The sequence below is a fragment of the Saimiri boliviensis genome, chromosome 4, assembly GCF_048565385.1.
Source record: "Saimiri boliviensis isolate mSaiBol1 chromosome 4, mSaiBol1.pri, whole genome shotgun sequence".
NCBI lineage: Eukaryota > Metazoa > Chordata > Mammalia > Primates > Cebidae > Saimiri > Saimiri boliviensis.
Window position 1 is genome coordinate 57,230,788 of NC_133452.1, and position 12,356 is coordinate 57,243,143.

Sequence of the window (12,356 nt, forward strand, 5' to 3'; positions counted from 1 at the left end):
AGACTATATTCTTATCAGAAACATACAGTCAGTCTTTTGAGTGAGATAGGATACGCTGATGGAACAATTAAGAGTACTCAAGAGAATATACACAAATTAAATACAAATAGGATTAATACAATAAAATACTATAATGCATCATACTAATAATAAATGCCAAACAGGTAACTGAGAAAGGATCATACCAATGTTGGTTGGATCATTAAAGAAGATTTGATGGAAATACTGGTATCTCAAATGGGAGTTGGATTTTGGCAGGTATAGAGAAGGAAAATACTTCAGACAGAAGAGGAAGATAAAGTACTGAGGTAGGAGTGCCAGTCTGGTGTGGGGAGGAAGGAGGCCGACCTGATTAGAGTAAGCCTTGCTACGAGCAGAGTATTAGCTAGAGACATCAAGTCAGGACTTGAAGGGCCTAGAATATCAGGGTGAAATTTTTAAAACTGAACCTTTGAGCATTGCAAGTATTTTACATGGGAGAAGGAAATGATTAAAGAAGTGTTCTTTAGGAAAAGTGGTAGGATGAGTACACACTGAGCAGAAAAGATGCTGAAGGCTAGAAAAAGTCGTTAAAATGAGAAAATGGTCCAGATGTGAAATGATGAGGTCTTTATGATGGTAGTGAGGATAAAAAAGAGAGAAAATAAAAGGGGAAATTCCAAATCAGAAATGCTGAAAATCAGGAAGATAGGCAAAGAGAGAGTTTTGCTTAGGAAGGGAAACAACCAAGACAACTGTGGGGATGTATAGTATTTGGGGAAAAAAAAGTTGGAAAAGAGGACTAGATAAAATCCATATATATATGCATATATATTACATTTATGTATATATTTTTCTATATATTACATATATACCTTACCATTGTGCTCAAGTAGCAGGCACCCTGCTCAGTCTCCAAATGACACAGCTTAAGAGGTTATTAATTTAGACATTATAACTAGGATTGTGAGAATAGATGGGTCCACAGATGCAACAAATGTAAAAATAATAACAACAACAAAATTAGAGGTCCAAGAAGTAAGAATCAAAGAGCATTCACCATTAGTGGATAAGAGAATGTAACAAAGGCAATTAAGGATCAGGAGAAAGTCAGTTTCCTCTGAAAACTGCACAATTACCTTCTAAAGCATTAAGTTTAAACCTTCGTATTCACTGTTAAGGGTGTGAACAGTGAAATTAATCTAGAAAGCAGAGTTATTCTGCTGAGGAGACCCATTTGAAAGTGAAATAGAGGTCAAAACCCTACTCTGACATGGAAATTGGAAACTGCCAGATGTTTCAATGCGATGGCATAGTTCAAAAAGGACAGAATTGACGGATTATTAACCATGCCAGCAGGCATTGTGAAATTTTTGTTTTCTTTGTTATGTAAAAAGTACAATCATAACGGAAACATTAAAAACCTGAGAAGGTTCAAGGGCATAAAACAAATGTAATTCAAATTTTACTGTAATAAATAAAACTAACAGCAGAGGGCTCTCCTCAACACCTGGCAAGTTCTCAAGGCAGAGAAACTACAAACGGGGGATCTTGCGATTTTCTGGTAACTTCCAGTTCCAATCAAAATTTTCTATACATAGGGGGAGAAAAACCAACTATTCACTAGTAAATAAGTTACAAATACAACATTAAGACCTGCAGGTGCTAAGATTCCTTTCGCTCTTTAATGTTTTTTTCCCCACTGTGCTTTTTGCTAATGAGAAACTATCGAAGTTATTATTGCAATAATTCAGAAGGTTCTGGATGTAAAATGCCTAAAGACAGTAGAGGGATTTCTATAGCCTCAGATTTTCCACCTGATTACACAGACAGCATTTTCAAAACATTGCCATTTTTGACCTATAATCGAGGCATCCAAATGCACACATTACAAACGCAAGGGAGTTGTACTCAACAGCTAGGAATCTCTAACAATTTGAGGTCTTGAGGAGAACTGAAATCTGGTGAAACACCAAAATGGTTTAAAATTAAATCAAAATACTATTTATACTTTTAAAAGCTATTTTTAAAGTATTTTGAGTTATTTACAGAACACAGTACTCTCTATAGTAGGTCATCCATGTTTTCAACCAACTATTTTTGATTTATTATGAAAAATGTGAGTAAAAGTAGTCTTTGCCTCAAAATGTTGTCAATTTGCACTTTGTCCACGGAAAATGCAATGATTTTTTTCAAAGGCCAGTTTTGTTGTAGGTCAAGTCTAGCACTCATTTGAATACTGATTTGTTTTTCTGGAGATGAATATTTTTGGTGGCTTCTTTGGATTCATCACAAACAAATCATGATAACTACACTAGGAGTCAGCAATTTTCAACATAGGGGGGCCAAACCCAGCCACTGCCTGTTTTTGTACAGCCTACAAGCTGAAAATGATTTTTACATTTTTAAATGACTGCAAAAATCAACATAATTCTAATATTTTATAACACACAAATAATATAAAATTCCAAGTTCAGTATTCATAAAGTTTTACATTTCGTCAATAAAAAAAAATTGTGGAAATCTGTTTTTTTTCTCCTGTTATGTAAGTACTTATATTATACTCTCAATTTTGCCTCTTGGCCCACAAAGCTTAATTTTTATTTTTTTTTTAACTAACTGGTTTTATACAGAAGAAGTTTGCCAAACTCTGAATTATGCAAAATACCAAAACCATTATTCAATGCTCCTCGTGTTATTTGAAGTAATGCAAGATTTGCCCTTTTAGCGCTATAAGCAAATCATCTGCAGCACTGGTTCCCAAAATAATCGGTACTTTGGAATTATTGGGTGGCTTCGAAAATTATTGATGTTTGTGTCCTAGCCTGAGATTGTGACTTAACTGGCCTGGGGAATAATCTGAACTTTTAAAAGATCCCCAAGTGATGCTAATGTGAAGTTTGGAAACCAATGATTTAGTGCTTTGGAAAGTTCAATCCACCCAGCTCCATCTCAGCACTCCCTTATGCTGGCAGTTCTTTTTGCTTCTCCTCCCACACATGGTCATCTGCAGCTGCCCCCATTTCTCCCAGATTACTTAGGCTTTTCATTCCCATCACCAGAGCTAAGTGACCTTCACACCAACTCCACTGAGAAGATCAAGGCCAACCATCCCCAAGTTTGCCTGTTTCACTTCCTGAATGAAATTCCTTCCTCAAGTTCATTTTCTCCTCTCCAGTCCTTCTAGAGGGAATACACCACAGTGGTTAAAAAGGAGTCTTGAATCAGGCAGACGTAAATTTAAATCCCCATTCCCTTAATCCCAGCACTTTGAGAGGCCAAGGCAGAGGGATTGCTTGAGCCCAGGAGTTCAAGACCAGCCTGGACAACAAAGGGAAAACCCATCTCTACAAAAAAAATAAAAATAAAAAATTATCCGGGCATGGTGACATGATGGCACACACTTATAGTTTTAACTACTCAGGAGGGCAGATATCTTGAGCCCAGAATCATACCATTATACTCCAGCCTGGGTGAGAGAATGAGAACTTGTCTCTAAAAAATTGTAATAATAATAATGATAATAACCCCATAAGGATCTTTGTGAAAATTAAGTGCTACTCACAGTGTATTCAATGTTATTTACTGCTACTTACACTGTTGTCCTTGGACTAACATCATCAGCATCACCTGGGCACTTGCTAGGATTCAGAATCTCAGTTCTCACCCAGACTTTCTGAATCAGAATCTGCATTTTTTTTTTTTTTTTTTTTTTGAGACGGAGTTTCGCTCTTGTTACCCAGGCTGGAGTACGATGGCGCGATCTCTGCTCACCGCAACCTCCGCCTCCTGGGTTCAGGCAATTCTCCTGCCTCAGCCTCCTCAGAATCTGCATTTTAATGAGATCCAGTAGTGATTTGTGTACACATGAAGGTTTGAGATTTGTGATGCTAGGAAGCTTTTTCTTTCTCTTCACGCTCCACATCTAGGCTGTTTCATCTTAGCCCTTTGACAATACCCAATACACATGATATTGATGATGCCTTAGAGGGCGGCTTTTATGTAGAAAAGGAGATTTGCTTGAGTTTAAAAAAAAAATAATTTCAGCTATGCATAGGACAACTTGAAATTGGGAGAGACTGGGGTGGGATTGAGGTGGTTAGGAAATATAGGGTCACCTACATGCCACTTAAGAAAAGACACTCCCTCTGAGCCTACAGGACCCCATGCACACCGGGTGAACTAAGAGAGCCCTTGAGCAATTGAGAATTGGTGTCCCTCTGGGCTGACACCGCCCTATTTTGGAGCAGATGGCTTGCCAAATTCAGCAGGTCCTCAACCAGTTGTCCTCGGGCAGTGTGTGGCAACCATGAGGAGGGAGGATCCTGAACTAGGATGGGGGTCCTGAACTAGGGTGTGGCAGATTGGAATGAAAAGCAAGGATGGATTTTAGAAAATGCTTAAACAGCAGAGGGCCATCGGGGAAAGATAGGGAGGAATGTGGGGCCTGGAATTATTAAGGAAGAATTCTGGGAAAAGGCAAGTTTTGACACAAATCCCAAGTGTTTGTAAAGTTGAGATATGGGATCGTGCTCGAATCAAATATTTAAAAAGCTATGAACAGGATGAGGTTATGAGAGGGAAGATGTTTAGAGAATGTCAGTGGGTAGCACCATATGGCAGGAAGAACTGTAGACTATAACCAGGGAGGTGGTATTGAAGAGTCTCAATTCATTCAGCTATAAACACAAATTTCATTTTCTTCCAATAACTGTCCCTGACTATTCCAGGTCAAACCCTCCCTAACACCACCTGAGCACTATTCCATGTTTTCTTAGTCTCTTTGTTTCATTAAGATCTCATGTTATATCTCATTCAAAACTTCCTTTCCCTTCCCCTAGCCAGGGGTGTGGTCTTTATCACATGCCTTCCCCTTTCCTCCCTCTTCCCTGAGCTACTCCTTAGTGTTGGGGCAGGAAGTGAGTCCTGCACTGCCCTTCTGCTTATCTGTGTCTCCACCATGCTTCACGTTCTCCAGCCTGCTCCCTCCATGAAGCAACTCTCGACACTGGAAGCACCTTGAGAAATCTGGCCACATCTCTGTCTCACCCCAGCTGACATTAGTGCACCACATTCCTTTGTCCCTCACCAGGGAATCGATCTAGAGATAATTGCCCCTGTTAAAAAATAACCTCTAACATTTTTAAGAGTTGATTTTAACAGATGGGAATTCATGAATCAGGCAGCTCCAAACCAGAAGCTCTGTCAGACATGAGGGGACATTTTTATGAGGTGAAGCAAAGAAATTGTTTGATTGATTGAAGTTTGAGCAATTGCCTTATTTGAACTATCCCAGTGGGAAGTTCAAGACAATACAGCTAATGCTCATTTGGCTGCCAATGATTGGCTGGACTTAAGTTTTATTTTCTTTTAAATTCTAAGTTAGGTTTACATTTGCTTACACAGAAACCCAGGGCAATAAGACCTCAGTCTAATGGCCCCCATTTGATTATCCAACACCCCAATCTAATCTATACCCTGTAGCCAGGTCCTAGGTCTGCAACAAAGAGCCATGTCAGTATCTCTTGAAAGGGGGCCCAAGTCAATGGGGGCAGGAAGGGGTGGTGAGAAATCCTGGTGACCTCTCCACCTGATAGTCCTTTTTCCAACATGCATGTTGGTGACCCTGTATTTCCTAACCACCTTGATGTTACCCCATCTCTCCTGATTTCAGGTTATCCTATACATAACTGACATTAATTTTTTTTTTTTTTTTTTGAGACAGAGTCCCACCCTGTCACCCAGCCTGGAGTGCAATGGCACAATCTTGGTTCACTGCAATCTCTACCTTCCAAGTTCAAGTGATTCTCCTGCCTCAGCCTCTTGAGTAGCGGGATTATAGGCACAAGACACCACGCTTGGCTAATTTTTTTCTATCTTTAGTAGAAACACAGTTCCACCATGTTGGCCAGGCTGGTCTCAAACTCTAGACCTCGTGATCCACCCACCTCAGCCTCTCAAAGTGCTGGGATTACAGGCATGAGCTACCACACCCAACCTAATTTTTTAAAATTCCAGTTCACATATATGTGCTCATGTGTGAACACACACACACACCTAGCAGCTCACAGGCAGGCTACCAGCTTTTCTAACTAAGCAGGCACTCAACCATGGAATGAAGTATCTGTCTACCCTTTTTGGCCACCCCCACATTTACGAATGATTCTCTTGGACTTTCTTCTTTTGCCTCTAACAGGAGTTGAAGAGAGGAAATGGATACTTTTCTTCCCCAAATGGCTCTCTTTTCAGCTTTCTAAGGTTAGCAGGGGTCAAAGACAGTGAAGTGGTGAGTTCAAGTCTGTTGGAATAATCCTCCTCAGAAGACTCTACAAGGAGTTAGTGGGTCCCAGTAGCTGTAGTTCTTAGGGCATGGTATTGGGGTGATATTCTCTACTTTCAGCCTTACTGAGAATCCAAGGACACCAGGGAAAAATCTCACTCAGGCCACAATGTCACAGTGTTACAAGATTAAGAAATTAATTCTAAAGGAAAGAAAGATGTTTGCCTAAGTTTACATATTAAATAAGAGATGGGATTTAAATACCAATATCATGGTATTTAAACCTTTCACTGGTTCTTGATAAATCAATTTACCTATCCACAACCTGAAAGCTTTTGAGCTAGATTACTCCAGGAAAATGAAAGGGAATAGCCACATTTTATAAGCACAGCCATCAATCTATCCCAGGGAATACCCCTACATGATTTTTACAAATTGTTGTGATTAGCCATAGTGCTGAATGCTGAACCAAACTCACTCATCAGTTATAAGCACCTCAATGTGTTACGTTAGTTTAAGAGAAAAATTAAATCAAATCCCTATTATTCAATGTACCTATTACTCCACAGATTTTGACTTTTGAATACTTACGTAAATGCTAAAAGACATGAACACAACCAGTTGATGAACAAGGAAGGACTTCCCATTAGGAACACTGTTTCACCTACATTAGGATACTCCAAGTATAGCCAGGGACAGCTACACTTGATCCAGCTTCTGTGCCTTCAGAAAGGTTAAGCTAGAGATCATCTTAACTAAACATTTATTTTTAAGTTAGGACAGGTCTATCCAAGCAAACAGAGAGAAAATGTGCTACCATTCACTAAAGCATTTGGTTCATTTCTGAAGAACAAACTAAGATCATTTGCAGATGTGAGTGAGAAGTAGGACACTGCATATTTACTTAAATTTTTAAGATACTGAATATTTATGGTCATCTTTTTGTTTTATTGGGGATTAAAAGGCTTGCCTATGTGGAGACACTACTCTGGGAACGCTGGTGCAGGGCTGTGCCTGGGAGGTCCCTAAATACCACTAGATCACACAAAGTGCTTTAGAGGCAATTCTTGTCAAACATTACTCAGCAAACAAGGACACTATTTATTTACTGAACACCTGCTCTGTGCCCAGCACTGTGAGAGGCTGAACTTCATTACTCAATGTAGTTTCTCTGTGAGCCAAAGAAATGTTTTCTTTCCTTTTGTTCTAAAGGCACAATGGAAAGATACGGTGATCTGAACAAATTCTTACTGTCTTTTTCATCCCTGTTGTTTACTGATCCTAGGTTCAAGGCATGTGCTGCCTCGGTTCAAGTTCTCCGGTTCTTTCCAGATGAGAAGGCTGCTTTTCCTTTCTTGATATAATTCGTTTTGAGTTGGCACCACTTGGGAAATGCTTGCTTGCTTCACTTCACTGAGTTCTCAGTCCAGTTCTAAAACCAGATTTTTTAAAAAGAAAGCAAAGAAGGATGGATGGAAGAGAGGAAAGAAGAGAAAAAGGAAGAGAAGAAGGGAGGGAGGGAGGAGGAAAAAAGGCCAAGCTTACTTCTAGTCCCTAAGTTTACTGTCTTAACCCATAGCTTTTTGCCCGGGAATTGACATGCCTGCCGTTCCCTAGATGCTCAACTTCGTAGGGGAAAGAGCCCCAGAGAAATATTCAAGCACTACTGGTAAAAAGCCCTTATTAACTCTCTCCTTGTGGTTAGATGATGTATTTCCCTCACTTGTATGTGTGTTCTCTTCCTCTTGAGGAGATATGATCAGTAAATGTTTAACAAATTAGTGAAAGGATAAATAAATGACCAAAGGCAACCTGAGTGTTTAAGTGCCTGCCTGTGGGAACTAATGATCTATAACACCTGGTGGAAGGAAACAAAGGCACAAAAAAAAGGGTCTGGGATAGGCTGGGCATAGTGGCTCACACCTGTAATTCTAGCCTTTTGGGAGGCTGAGGCAGGCAGCTCACAAGATCAGGAGATTGAGACCATCCTGGCCAACATGGTGAAACCCCGTCTCTACTAAAAATACAAAAAAAATTAGCTGGGTGTGGTGGTGCATGCCTGTAGACCCAGCTATCAGGAGGCTGAGACAGGAGAATCATTTGAACCCAGGAGGCATAGGTTACAGTGAGCTGAGATCGTGCCACTGCACTCCAGCCTGGTGACAGAATGAGACTCCATCTCAAAAAAAAAGAAAAAGAAAGAAAGAAAGAAAGAAAGAAAGAAAGAAAGAAAGAAAGAAAGAAAGAAGGAAGAAAGGAAGGGAAGGAAGGAAGGAGAAAGAGAGAGAGAGAAAGAAAGGGCTCTGGGACACTCAGCAGAGAGCTAGTGCTAACCTAGATTCCATGTTATTGGCCAAGGGGTAACCTGTAGAATCAGAACATTTAAAACCTGTAGCAGAAACAACAGAAGCTGCTGCTATATGGGGAAGATCTTTCTTAGGGCATGGAATCATGGAAATTTAACCAGCTTTCTTTGTAAAAAAATAGCTCAGTCTTGTTTTTACAAAGAACCAAGCCATCAATTATCTAATTAGAAGAAAAACTTTATAGCAATGAAGGATATAGAAGAGAGAAGCAAGAAGTGGGAACAAAGAAAGGAAGAGAGAGGAAGAGAAAGAGAGAGACTGTTTTCTTCCTTTAGTCAACCTGGGAGTACAGTAATGAAATAAAGAGTATGCCTCTGCTTGAGAGATGGCATTATGCTCCAACTAATGCCATGTGTGAGATATCAATTTTCTACTAATGCCATTGAGAAAAGATGAAGAAATTCCGATGAATCGAGGCACCTTATAGATCAGGAGTGCACAGAGTTTTTGCCAAGTATATATCAGAAATAGAAAAAGAATGAAGTGCAACAATAAAATTTATGTTCTCCCTTAGTTCCTAGCTGAAACAAAGCTCCAGTGTGAGAGATTAATGTAATATCATTCCCTCAAGTGTTTTGTTCTGAAATGCGCTTGCCTGCTCCAGGAGAACTCATGTTTAGTAGAAAATGCAGCTGCATATGATCCAATGAGTGGGCGTTGTTATCATGTGTGTGTTTTGATTTAAAATACTTCAGCATACCAGAATCTATAAGACACTCAAACAAATCAGCAAGAAACAAAAACAAACAACCCCATTTAAAAGTGGGTAAAGGACATGAACAGACACTTCTCAAAAGAAGTCATACACACAGCCGACAAATATATGACAAAGTGCTCAACATCTCTAATCATCAGAGACATGATAATCAAAATCACAATGAGATACCATCTCACAACAGTCAAAATGGCTGTTATTAAAAAGTCAAAAATAACAGATTTTGGTGAGGTTGCAGAGAAAAAGGGGACAGTTACACTGTTGGTGGTAATGCAATTAATTCAGCCCCAAGGAAAGCAGTTTAGGGATTGTCAAAGAACTAAAAATAGAACTACCATTTAACCCAGCAATCCCCTTACTGGGTGTATACTCAAAGGAAAATAAATCGTTCTACCACACAGACACCTGCACCTGTATGTTTATTGGAGCACTGTTCACAATAACTAAGACATGGAATTAGCCCAAGTGCCCCTCACTGGTGGACTGGATAAAGAAAATGTGGTACATATACACCATGGAATACTGTACAACCATAAGAAAGAATGAAATAATGTCCTTGGCAACAACATGGATGCAGCTGGAGGCTGTTATTCTAAGCAAATTAATGCAGAAACAGAAAACCAAATACTGCATGTTCTCATAAGTGCGAGCTAAATCTTGGGCTCACATGGACATAATCATTGGCACAACAGACACGGGGGACTCCTAGAGTGGTGAGGGAAGAGGAGGGGCAGGGGCTGAAAAAATTCCTACAGGATACTATGTTCACCATTTGGGTAATGAGATCAATAGCAGCCCAAATCTCAGCATCGCACAATATATCCTTGTGACAAACCTGCGTATGTATCCCCTGAATCTTAAATTTAAAAGAAATTTTTAAAACATAAAATCACAATGAGATAGTACTTCACACTCACTAGGATGGCTATAATAAAAAACACAAATAATAATATTTTAAAAAGAAACTTCAGCAAAATTAAATTTAAAGGAGTTTAATTGAGCAATGAATAATTTGCAAATCAGGCAACTTCCAGAATCACAGCAGATTGAAAGAAACTCCAGCATAGTCAAGTGGTAGAAGAAGACTTAGAGACAAAAAAAAAAAAAAAAAGGAAATGAAGTACGGAAATTGGAAGTGAGGTATAGAACAGCTGGATTGGTAACAGGTTGGCATGTGCCTTATTTGAACACAGTTTGAACACTCAGCAGTGCATAAATGGTTAAAGGACAGCCACCGAGATTGGCCAAGACTCAGCTATTGTTACAGGCTCGTACTCCTAGGTTGGGTTTTTAATCTTGTCTACCTATTAAGTTACATTGCAGTTCATCCACAAGGACTCAAATACAGAAGTATGGAGTCCTTCTCAGGCCATATTTAATCTGCTTTTACAGTAACAAAGGCTGGGGAAGATGTGGGTAAACTGGAACCTTGTACATTGTTGATGGAATGTAAAAATGGTGCAGTCATTTAGGAAAACAGGTTGGCAGTTTCTTAAAATGCTTAAACCTCACTTTAGCATAAGGTCCAACTCCTAGGTATCTACCCTAAATGCATGAAAGCATATGTTCACTCAAAGACCTATATACATATGTTCATAGCAGCATTATTCATGGTAGTCAAAAAACAACCCAAATGTCTACAATCTAGTGAATGAATAACAAAATGCAGTCTGTATGGGCAATGAAATTCTATTCAGCAACCAGATACAAAATCCATACATTACATAATTCAATTTACATTAAATACTCAGAAAATGGAAACCTATAGAAACAGATAAAAGATTAGTGGTTGCCTGGAACTAGAGATTGAAATGTAAATTGCCTGCAAATGGGCAAGAGGAATCTTTCTGTGTGGAGAAAATATTATAAAATCGGATTGCTGTGATGGTTACACAACTCTATAATTTTTCTAAAATTATTAAATTGCATGCTTAAAATAGATAAAGTTTATGTTAAAGGAAAGTAAATTTCATCCCAACAAAATTGTCTTACAAAAAAACAAAATAAAATACCTCAACATAAACAGTATGTGCTGGTTTAAGTACAGCCTTAGGTATTATCTGTTGTCTGAAGCAGAAATTCTTGCCCTCAGGTTGGTTAGCTAGCTAGGCAACAGTCAGTTGGGAAGTCTGCACTCCAGAGGCTAACACAGTCTTCTTACACTAGCAGCTTAAGAACTTATCACGAATATTAGAAATAGGCTCTCACTGATTAAATTAATGACATAGTAGATACACAGATGAGCCAAGGACATTTCAAGACATTCTTCACACTAGAATAAGAACCTGATAAAGCCTGTGGCCTGTGTCCTTATGACCTGTATCCTGTTGAAAGGTCAGAAAACTTCTGCCTCTCTGCTGTCAACTCCCAGAGTAAAAGAATTCTGCTTTTGGGAAATCAGTGTGTCTGTCTCAATTAAACCAACCTGCTATGTAATGAGTGGGTGAATCACCTAAAGACAAGACCAAAACCTCCTGAGACTTAGAGTAGGTGGCATGCAAGGTAGAAGACATGTAGGATGGACAGGTCTAGAGATACAATGTACAACATGAGGACTACAGTTAACAGAATTGTGTTAGGGAATTCTGTTCAGTAGACTTTAGCTGCTCTTGTCACAAGAAAGTAGCAATGTGAGAGGATGGATGTGTTGATTTGCTTCACTACAGTAGCCATTTCACTATCTATTTTTATCCCATAACATCATGTTATAAACCTCAAATATACACAATAAGATTTATTTTAAAAAAAAGTAAAAAAATAGGTGGCATGAACTGGCATGGCCTCAGTTTGTAATCAATGATAACAAATGTCTGCACTCAGAACTGTGACTCAGAATGGTGGGACTTTATTTCATCAGCACCTGATGTCAAAGTGGTGAAAGAAGTAAACTTTATTCACATCGAATTTGTTGGAACCTCCTGTTTTCTGATAAATATAACTGAAGAGTTGAGCACTTCTAAAATGGCCTGTGTCAATTGAATATACATAATTAACTTTAGAAGGAACAGCTGCTGCT

General features: G+C 39.0%; 1 long non-coding RNA gene across 1 annotated transcript in view; it reads right to left on the reverse strand.

The window, feature by feature from the left end:
* Positions 1-7,336: 7,336 nt before the first annotated feature.
* Positions 7,337-12,356, reverse strand: part of LOC104652645 (uncharacterized) — a 75,659-nt gene continuing 70,639 nt past the window's right edge. The window contains exon 3 of the long non-coding RNA XR_745943.1: positions 7,337-7,691. This is a non-coding gene — a long non-coding RNA (uncharacterized LOC104652645). The remainder of the gene's footprint in view (positions 7,692-12,356) is intronic.